This window comes from Bubalus kerabau, chromosome 16 (genome assembly GCF_029407905.1).
Source record: "Bubalus kerabau isolate K-KA32 ecotype Philippines breed swamp buffalo chromosome 16, PCC_UOA_SB_1v2, whole genome shotgun sequence".
NCBI classification, from domain to species: Eukaryota; Metazoa; Chordata; class Mammalia; order Artiodactyla; family Bovidae; genus Bubalus; species Bubalus kerabau.
Genome location: NC_073639.1, coordinates 24049853 through 24061279, shown reverse-complemented (window position 1 = coordinate 24061279; position 11427 = coordinate 24049853). Strand labels below are relative to the sequence as shown.

Below are 11427 nucleotides of genomic sequence, written 5' to 3'. Positions count from 1 at the left end.
TTACAAAAGGAAATGTCATTATTAGGTAAAAATCTCGCTTAGTAAATATGATATCACGGATAGTTTTAGTGTTACAGAAAATTTTAAAAAAGACTACAGACAGAAACTGCTATATAAATAGATTGAGGGGAAAATGGAAATGGGAACCTGAATAGAGCTTTAATAGCAAAGCTTTACTCGTATATATGTAATCCCTAAAGATCAGTGTGGTCAGAAATAAGAGTAAAATGAAAAGATAGAATTAAGAATTGCTTTGGCATTAAGTTTGGAGACCAGCAGTCATATAGCGCAAAACCATGAAAAGAAACATTATAGAGCTTGTATTATTAGGGCAGAAATACAAAGCAAAATGGATAGAACTTCCAGGTGTAAATGGCCCCTTGAACAATCCTACCAAAATGATAGCAGTCTTGCTTATTAATATGAGATGGAAAGAGAATGGATGAAAAGAGTGACAGGATTTTTAAAACTGGGAAAAAGATATAGCAGAGACCTTAAAGTATTCAAGAAAACTAAATCTTAAGCCAAGAGCTAAGCTGGTGAACAGTTCAGAATTCTTAAAGGTCCAAAGCTTGATAGCACCAAGCTTTGGGGTTATGGAGAGATGGAAAGCTACAATAAAAGATAAGCTTGAAACTCCGTAAAATTAAACTACTTTCTCAGATACACTTCCAATAGCAACTGTACTTCATAAGTGTAATCATACGAAGACTACAAGGACTGTGAAAGTTGGAGCCCCATATAAACAAAGAGGTAAATAGAAATTGGGAGGAAAAGACTAGGCTGAAAGATTAAAGCTTGAAAATGTAAACAATATACTCAGAGGGATAAGAAAGCATATTGAATATGATAAAAAAAAATATTAGTTTTCCAAAAAAAAAAATGAAGGGAAAGATCTTGGAAATTAAAACTATAAGGATTTAGATTTAGAGTCTTCAGATTTCAAACTGAACCACTGCATTCCTTTGGTAAATTCCATTTCCGTTCTCAAAAATAATGCTTTTACAATTTCCCTTCTCTCTTCAAGCCTCTTTACCCTCAAAACTTTTCTCCTCTAGTCTCTGCATCTATGTGCAATCACGCCACCACAATGCTCAACCCTCAAACCTGCTCTTTCTCATGCTTCCTCTTACCCTGCTCTCCCTGCTGTCACTTAACACATAGTATATCACCAAGTCCTGTTGACTCTACTTCCAAAACACGTGCTTAATCCATCCATTTCTCTACATCTCCCTCACTCTCACCCCAGTCTTCATCACTGCCAGCTTGCACTTGGACTACCGCAATAGCGTCGCCCAAATCTTTCTCATTGCACTTAAAATTAAAAGCTAAATCTCTTGAAGTGAAGTGAAGTGAAGTCGCTCAGTCGTGTCCGACTCTTTGGGACCCTGTGGACTGTAGCCTACTAGGCTCCTCCGTCCATGGGATTCTCCAACTTAAAATCTCAACATAATTCAGGTCCCATCTTCCTTTGAATTCATTCAACCCCTTTTTCTCTTATTTACTGTACTCACTTCCCTCCAGTCATAATGACTATATTTCTTTTTTTTCTTTTCTTTTTAATTAACTTGAATGCAATTACAACATTCCCTGGTGGCTCAGACAGTAAAGCATCTGTCTACAATGCAGGAGACCTGGGTTCAATCCCTGGGTCAGGAAGATTCCCTGGAGAAGAAAATGGCAACCCACTCCAGTACTCTTGCCTAGAAAATCCCATGGATGGAGCAACCTGGGGTCGCAAAGAGTTGGACATGACTGAGCAAATTCACTTCACTTCACTAATTTCAACATTATGTTAGTTTCTGCTGTACAATGAGGTGAATCAGCTATGTGTATACATATATCCACCTCCTCTTGGCCCTCCTCCCCCATCCCACCCCTCTAGGTCATCACAGAGCACCTAGCTGAGCGCCCTGCATTATACTGCAGGTTTCCACTAGCTGTTTTAAGCTTTCCTGGTGACTCAGTCAGTAAAGAATCCACTGCCAATGCAGGAGATGATGCAGGAGACAAAGGTTCAATCCCTGGGTGGGGAAGATCCCCTGGAGAAGAAAATGGAAACCACCCCAGTATTCTTGCCTGGGAAATCTCATGGATAGAGCAGCCTGGTAGGCTGTAGTCCATAGTAATGTATATATGTCAGTCCTAATCCCCCAATTCGTCCCTCCCTCCCCTTCCCGCGTCTGTGTCCACATGTCCCTTCTCTGATCTGCCTCTGTTCCTGCCCTAGAAATAGGTTCATCTGTACCATTTTTCTAGATTGCACATATTACTCAACCATTAAAAGGAACAAAATTGGGTCTTTTGTAGAGATGTGAATGGACCTAGAATCTGTCATACAGAATGACTATATTTCAAATGCTTCACTTTTCTTAGAAAACTTCGAGCAAGTCTGAATTTCCCCTAAAAGTGGCTTGCTATATTTTGTTTTTTCAGTTAGTATTGTCACCTAAAACTTAGAGGGGGCTTGCCTGTTGACTCATTGGTAAAGAATCTGTCTGTCAATGCAGGAGATGTGGGTTCAATCCTTGGGTTGAGAAGATCCCCTGGAGAAGGAAATGTCAACTCACTCCAATATTTTTACCTGAGAAATCCAGTGGACAGTGGGGCTTTGTGGGTTAAGTCCAAGGGGTCAATAAAGAGTCAGGCACAGTTTAGCAGCCAAAGAACAACACTTAGAGGACTATCTTTGAAGTCTCATAATATTAAGGCATATCCTGGGTTTGATAAATCCATATTGACTTAATCTGAAATACACCTCACCCTTTTAATCTGTCAGTTCAACACTTCCTCGATTTCAGGAACACTGTCTTAAATTATATCTCTGGATATTCTATTTCTCCTTTTCTTTTTTTCTCTTCCAGGTAACAAAATATGCATACCTTTCTTTGGCTCTATTCTCTTTAATTAAAAAAAAATATTATTTGAATTTGTTCTTCAAGTGTATTATCTGTGTTGCTGCTCTATTTTCATCCATATCAATTTTTCCTTCTTTCTGTGATCCATAGGACCTCATTTTTGTTGTAATTTAAAATTTCCCTTTTCTTGAGCACCACCAACTAATTTTTCATATTCTTTTGTTGCCTTATTTTATCCTTAAGCCCTGTATCTCTGCTACAAGTTCCTCATTCATGGAGGTTGAGTTCATCCAGTTCTTTGAACCCCATAGACAATTGCACAGTGTGGTTTCCCCTGTCCTGCAGCAACACTCTTCTGCTATGAGCTCTTAATCTTCCTTTTGTTTATTGTGTGTCTTCCTTCCTTCCTTTCCGCTTGTTTTCCTTCTTCCCCAACCCCTACCTCTGTGTGTGTGGCTTGGAATTTAACCATCTTCAGTTCTCAAAGACCTGGAATGATCAGTAGCTTCTGCAGTGGCCCCTCTTCTAAGCCACATGCACAGTTAACTGGTTGCAAGGAAGGTGGCTTTTCGTGTTTCTTTTCACAACCCCTTTCCTTGACACTTTGTGGCTCAGGCAACTTCTCAGTAGCTCCTGCAACCAGTACACCACTCCCACCTTATTTCAGACAGGGTGCCAAGAGATTAGCTCATAAAATCTGGACAGTCATTGCATAGTGCATGCTCTGCCAGCATGGTCTTGACTCGGTCCATCAGGCATCTTCTCTCAGATCTACTTTCCCCACATCACCTCCTGGAAGCACATCCTATGTTGTCTGATAATCACATCCCACATCTTTTGTCAGGTCTACACTTCCCACATCTACCAGATTTACATATCTCATGTCATATCTTAGATCAGCTGGTCTGATCTGTCCATCAGATCCTCATGCCCCATGTCATATCCAAGATCAGCTGGTTTGATGTCATCTGTCAGATCTCTGTGTCCCAAATAGTCTCCGGGATCTGCATGTCTGATGTCCTCCTGTAGTGGGTGATCTTAGTCTACAGCCCGTAAGGGTGGCACTTCGTCTTGTGATCTAGCAGGGTTAGGGTTATACCCCAAAACAATACACAGGGATTGGGAAGAGAGAAGTTCACACACAGGAGGGATCCCCCATGTTCAGAGAAGTGTAGTCCAAAGATGCTTTAAGATGGTTGGAGTCCTGACAAATCCATTTTTCCTAGCAAGGTTTCTTTCCGTAAAAAATGTTAGCTCTATGAAACCTCCTGCTAAGACCTGCTTGAGATGCTCTGCTGTGTTGGTGTTGGACATCTCCTCCCTTACAAGATGTGAATTTGGTCAGGTCTCTGGCTTCTGGTCTCACCTGGAGTGGACATAGTCCTGCTCTAACTCCCTCAGGAAGCCATCTTGCTATGTGGACCGTAGGGGATGGGGATGAATGAGTTAAGATAGTGTAAGCTGCTGGAATAAACACCTATCCATATGATGGTCAACAGGAAATCAGTTATGTAGAACTCATTTAAAGTCCAAAATATGAACTTCTGATTGAAGATGTGTCCCCTCCAGAGGTGACTCAGGTATCCAGGTTTCTTCTTTTTGTGTAGCTCCAGCAGTTCCATTATTTGGTCTCCAAGGTCCAAAGTCAAGCTAGAAGGTCAAGGAACAATGGAAGATTCATAGGTGGTTTTATGACTGAGTCATGGCAGGATAATCATCTGTTCTGCTCACCTTTCCTGACCTCAGTCTCATCACTTCTCCTCACATGGCACCTGAGACCTGGTATGCTTGGTCTAGCTGTGGGTCTTGAAAGTCTAGGATGCATGTGTGACCACTGCAGTGTCTCTGCCCCTGAAGTGTTCAGGAGAATGACACAGACCAGGTACAGTGCTGAGTGAAGGTTGAGCTTCTGATGTGCCATCAGGATGAGACTGCGTTGTACTACCTTGGGTCATAGGATTTCTCTTCTTTGTGCCTACACAATGCTTAGGAACACCTAAGCCAGCACCATTACTCTGGCACTACTCTTGGGAAACTTCCCCGGTGGCTCAGTGGTAAAAATCTGTTTGCCAATGCAGGAGAAACAGTTCAATCCCTGGGTCAGGCATATTCCCTGGAGAAGGAAATGGCAACCCACTCCAGTATCTTGCCTGGAAAATTCCATGGGTAAAGGAGCCTGGTGGGCTACACTCCATGGGTTCAAAGAGTTGTACACAATTTAGTGACTGAACAACAACAAAGGAAGGCAAAGCAAAGGAAAAAAATGGGAAGAGGGGAGAAGGAAAAGCAGAAAGGGAAGGAAGAAAGGAATGAACAAAGGAAACAGGAAAGAATGTTAAAACAGGAAAAGAAAAAATGTAGAGGGAGGAGGAGATGAAAGAAAATCTGCTGTATTTGAATGTTTTGAGAGACGATTTATATTTAGGAAGAAGATTGGAGAATAATTTGATTATACTGCCAAAAAAAATGACAATTATTAAACTTATGGAAATAAGTAGATTATTAAAAAAATCATAATAAATCATTTGACATAGTTGAGCATAGGAAAGGTGTAATTGGATAAGAGAATATGATAAAGACTCTCTCTTTGACCAAACTTCAAGCAAGCTCCTTGAGTCCTGTTTTCCATGAGGCTTCCTTCTGAGCCATGTCTTCTGCCTGCAAAGCCCATTTCAAGCAAGAATCCTGTTAATCAGTGTAGCAAGAATTCCTCCCACTCTTGATAGCTGATTAAATTTCTCATCCCCACTCTTGACATCTGGTCACCTTGGCATGCCTCAGCAAAAATCCTGTTAATTCGGCTTAACAAGCATGCCCCACTGCTTGATGTCTCCTCTTAGTAGTTTTCCATCCACTGACTCCCTCACTCTGCTCCTTGGCAACAAATCCCCAGATGTCTTCACTCCATTCAGAGTTGAGCCTGAGCTCTCTCCCCTATAGTGAGAGTCTTGAGTCTGATCTCTCTCGCCTATTGTGACATTCTTGACACCTATTGCAATAGTCCTGAATAAAATATCCCTTACCATTTTAATGAGTATCAAAATATTTTTTTAAACAGGTACATATAAAAGAACAAATCCTAACCTCTGTAGGGGAAGGTAATATTCCTAAAAGAAAAATCAAAACGTACCAGCATTAGTATGTTTTTAGACACATGGAGGTAAACATCAAATGAAAAAGCTTAGGTTTTAAATGGTCACATTTGGAAGTGAGGGGATGTGGGGATTACTTTGGGGAAAGGAAAAGAGGACTTTTGCTTTTTATCAACCATGTAGAATTATTTGTGTGTGTAACTTTTACTTTTTCTTAAATGCATAGAATACCAAACTGAAAAACAAAATTAATTATGTGTGTTTATAAATACACACATATATGTATTACAATCTATGGATCATTAATATTTGGATAGATGAAATCAAAATCATTTTATCATACATTAAATTCTTAATTACTAAATAATTAAGGTGAGCTTTAATGAGTAGGTAGGGCTAGTTTCAGGATAGATGTCATAAAAGCTATGTTCTTTTAAATTTGGTCTAAAGACCAGAAGCTGATGAGTAAGATGAGTTGACCCAACATTTCTAGTGTGATGTACAAGTCTTCCTTTACCTAAGCAATAGAAAAAGGTTTCCATAGAAATGATCTCCTCCATTCAAACTGCACAGGAAACCCCAATTGTCACCTCCACCCTTTGACCACTGCAGTATGGGCCTTACTTTCTTTTCTGTTTCATCCATCCCCTTTCCATCTACCCACTAACACACAATAGCATGGTCAATATGCTGTGACTTGGAACTATCCACACTCGAAGCAAATAACTGAGATGCACTCAGCCTTAATTGTTTTCTATCTCTCAAGGAAAAGAATAGGAAATAAGGAGGGAGAGAGTGGTTAGAGTATATGCCAAGGAAACAAATGCAGAGGCTCCCAAATATTTTCCCTGCATGCTTGTTTCCTTTTTCTCAGATATCTAATTGGAAGCTGTGAATATCCACCATCCCACTGTTTCTCAGAAGTCTAATTTGAAGCCAACATGGTTCTGCATTAGAATAAGCGCAGCATTTGCCAATGACGTCTGTGTTTTGCAGGTGTCAATGCCAAGTGCCAATGCTATCCAATATTTGCTCACCACCACCCACGTGGGACCAAACCCACACTTAATAAGACAGGGAGTGCATTGTCATGACATACGTGCAACAATATTCCTTGCGTTTAAGCCCCAGAAGCATGGTTATTTAGCTAACAGAGTCTTCTACTATTATCATAGCAGTTTTTCTTCCAGCAGTAAAAGTCTCACCAACTACAGTTAGGCATTTTCTGCTTTCCAATTACTTGCTGATGTTATGCCAAGTACAGAGCAATATTTTCATGTATCATTAAACAAATGCAGTTGTGCTCCCCAAACAGGTTTCATTTTGGGCTAAACTGTATCCATTAAAGCTTTCATAAATGGCACACCCTTCAGCTTATAGTTTCTTTTTGCTCATAAATATTTAAGCTGCACAGATAATACCTCAACTTCCCAGCAAGTGCTGCATTAGCTGGGCAATCTTTAAAGCATAAAACTTTGTAGCAGAAGGAAACTAGGAAGGGAAAAAGAAGTTGTACTAATAGCAGAAAATGTAACAGAATCCTAGGATTCCTTATTTTTTAAAATAATCTTTTTCCTTCCTACAAATATAAAAGTAATCATTTGAAAGATACATATAACAATGATAGTACATATAAGGGTGAAAAGTAAAAGTGTTAGTCGCTTAGTTGTGTCTGATTCTTTGTAACCCCATGGATTGTAGCCACTGTCCATGAAATTCTCCAGGCAAGAATACTGGAGCCATTCCCTTCTCCAGGAGATCTTCCTGACCCAGGGATTGAACCTGGGTCTCCTGCATTGTAGGCAGTTTCTTTACAATCTGATCCACCAGGGGATCTACACATTTAAAAGTAGTAGGTCTTATGGATTTAAATTTTTAAATGGGCAATTTTTTTTTTCCTGAACACTTCAGTCAGTTCAGTTCAGTTGCTCAGTCATGTCCAACTCTTTGTTACCCCATAGACTGCAGCAGGTGAGGCCTCCCTGTCCATCATCAACTCCTGGAGTTTACTCAAATTTATGTCCATTGAGTTGGTGATGCCATCCAACCATCTCATCCTCTGTCATCCATTTTTCCTCCTGCCTTCAATCTTTCCCCACATCAGGGTCTTTTCAAATGAGTCAGTGTCCACTTCTTCACATCAGGTGGCCAAAGTATTGGAGTTTCAGCTTCAACATCAGTCCTTCCAATGAGCACCCAGGGCTGATTTCCTTTAGGATGGACTGGTTGGATCTCCTTGCAGTCCGAGGGACTCTCAAGTGTCTTCTCCAACACCACAGTTCAAAAGCATCAATTCTTTGGTGCTCAGCTTTCTTCACAGTCCAACTTTCACATCCATACATGACTACTGGAAAAACCATAGCTTTGACTAGATGGACCTTTGTTGGCAAAGTAGTATCTCTGCTTTTTAATGTGCTCTCTAGGTTGGTCATGATGTTCCTTCCAAGGAGCAAGCATCTTTTAATTTCATGGCTGCAAGCACCATCTGCAGTGATTTTGGAGCCCCAAAAATAAAGTCTGTCACTGTTTCCATTTTTTCTGCATCTATTTGCTATGAAGTGATAGGACCAGATGCCATGATCTTAGTTTTCTGAGTGTTAAGTTTTAAGCCAACTTTTTCACTCTCCTCTTTCACTTTCATCAAGAGGCTCTTTAATTCTTCTTCATTTTCTGCCCTAAGGGTAGTGTTATCTGCCATATCTGAGGTTATTGACATTTCTCCCAGCAATCTTGATTCCAGCTTGTGCTTCCTCCAGCCCAGTGTTTCTCATGATGTACTCTGCATATAAGTTAAGTAAGCAGGGTGACAATATACAGCCTTGATGTACTCCTTTCCTGATTTGGAACCAGTCTGTTGTTCTATGTCCAGTTCTAACTGTTGCTTCCTGCCCTGCATACAGATTTCTCAAGAGGCAGGTCAGGTAGCCTGGTATTCCCATCTCTTTAAGGCTTTTCCACAGTTTGTTGTGGTCCACACAGTCAAAGGCTTTGGGATAGTCAATAAAGCAGAAGTAGATGTTTGTCTGGAACTCTCTTGCATTTTCTATGATCAAACAGATGTTGGCAATTTGATCTCTGGTTCCTCTGCCTTTTCTAAATCCAGCTTGAACATCTGGAAATTCATGGTTCACATACTGTTGAAGCCTGGCTTGGAGAATTTTGAGCATCACTTTGCTAGTGTGTGAGATGAGTACAATTGTATAGTAGTTTGAACATATATTGACATGGCCTTTCTTTGGGATTGGAATGAAAACTGACCTTTTCCAGCCCTGTGGCCACTGCTGAGTTTTCCAAATTTGCTGGCAAATTGAGTACAGCACTTTCACAGCATCATCTTTTAAGATTTGAAATAACTCAACTGGAATTCTATCTGAACACTTAGAGTGAAAAATAAGCCTTAACCCAGAGATGTTAATGTAGTAATTATAAGAGTGAAGTGAAAGGAAAGTTTAATTCTGTATTTTTGTCACAGAAAGTTTGAGGTGAATGAAAGACTGTTCTGTACAGGGTGTGAATTGCCTTGGTTCGGTTAGTCGGGGATAATAATCTGGTTGCTAAGAACCAAAACCCAGACCTTCTCTCCTAAGTGAAGGGAGATTTATGTTAAGAATGCAAAGTAGAACCCAGAACCCAAATGCAGTAATTCCTCGGGCAGTAGTTCCCTCCTCTTCCTTTTGGTTAAGCCTCAGAAGCCAAGATTTGCTCATCTCTCCTTCCACTCTTTTTCATTCTCTGTAAAAGAATCTTTCTCAGCAAGGTTCTTAGTTTCAATTTCCTCATAATTTTAGTTTATCAGAAGATTTGGGTAAGCACTGAATGAACTTTGATCATGGCTTTCTATAACCCTAAAGTTCCAGGGACATCATCTGGAAAACACTTTCTGTAACACATTTCAAATCTGGGGGAGAAAATGATAAAGTCAGCCTGATCATATGCTGAACTCAGTTCTGTCATTCAGTGCAGACATTGATTTCTAGGCTTAACTTTATCAGAAACTAGACCAATTTAACATAAGCAATGTAAATAAGAAACATATTCCACAAATGTCTATGAAAGAGTCTTCAAAAAGGCTTAATTGGAGGTCAAGATTTTAAAAGAAATGGGGATCTTCTTCAAAACAATTTTATATTTTGCATTTGAATTTACAAATTGCACTCATGTGCATTTTCACATATGCTTCTTGTAACACCCTTGTGATATATGGAGGGTGGTAGCACTTTATTTAAAAATAGAATACCAAAAGTCAGAAAGGTGTGATAGAATGGCATTTAGGTTAAGCATTTGGACGCAGCTGCTATAAGTACCTGCGGTGTGCCCATAGATTTGAAACTCTTTTTATAGCTCTAAACCAAGCTTATAGAATGAAAAAGGTTGTTTTGATATGGGTGCTATGGACAAAAAATATGGCGCTAGCTCCTTACCCTCTCATTCTTTTATTCTGGTCTATTGGAAGAATTCTTCAAGGAAGATAAGCTGTTTATCTGTTGGCTTGAATGAGGCTTAAGTTAGGCTTCCCTGGTGGCTCAGAGGTTAAAGCGTCTGCCTGAAATGCGGGAGACCTGGGTTCGATCCCTGGGTAGGGAAGATCCCCTGGAGAAGGAAATGGCAACCCACTCCAGTATTCTTGCCTGGAGAATCCCATGGATGGAGGAACCTGGTGGTCTACAGTCCATGGGGTCACAAAGAGTCAGACACGACTGAGCGACTTCACTTCCACTTCACTTCACTTCCGCTTAAGTTAGTTCAGTTGAGTTGCTCAGTCATGTCCAACTCTTTGCAACCCTATGACCAGGCTCCCCTGTCCATTACCAACTCCTAGAGCTTGCTCAAACTCATGTCCATCTAGTTGGTGGTGCCATCCAATCATCTCATCCTCTTTTAGCCCCTTCTCCTGCTTTCAGTCTTTCCCAGCATCAGGGTCTTTTGAATGAGTCAGTTCTTCACATCAGGTGGCCAAAGTATTGGCGCTTCACCTTTAGCATCAGTCCTTCTGATGAATATTCAGGACTGATTTCTTTTACGGTTGACTGGTTTGATCTCCTTGCAGTGCAAGGGACACTCAAGAGTCTTCTCCAACACCACAGTTCAAAAGCATCAGTTCTTTAGGGGTGCTCAGCTTTATTTATGGTCCAACTCTCACATCCATACATGACTACTGGAAAAACTATAGCTTTGACTAGATGGACCTTTGTTGGCCTAGTTATATCTCTGCTTAAGCATGACCAAATAACAATCTACTAAACTGAAAAAAACAGCAAAATAAAAGGGATGTTATTAATAATTAAAATAGGATGACAGATATAGTCCTGATGGTCTTATGTCAACCAAGTTCTGTTACCACCCTTCTTAAGATGTATGTTATGACTCTTTCCTTCTGGAATACAGTTCAGATCCATGGGCCAATCTTCTCTTTCCTGGAGAAAACTTTGTAGTGTGGGAAATTTGTATTTCAAGGGTTGAAACAGGATGAATGTTAT

At 40.3% G+C, this 11427-nt stretch overlaps 1 non-coding gene across 1 annotated transcript; it reads left to right on the top strand.

Annotated features, from left to right (window-relative positions):
• Nucleotides 1-10462: 10462 nt before the first annotated feature.
• On the top strand, nt 10463-10534 carry TRNAF-GAA (transfer RNA phenylalanine (anticodon GAA)). The gene has a single exon. It is a non-coding gene; the product is annotated as a tRNA-Phe (tRNA).
• Nucleotides 10535-11427: the final 893 nt, after the last annotated feature.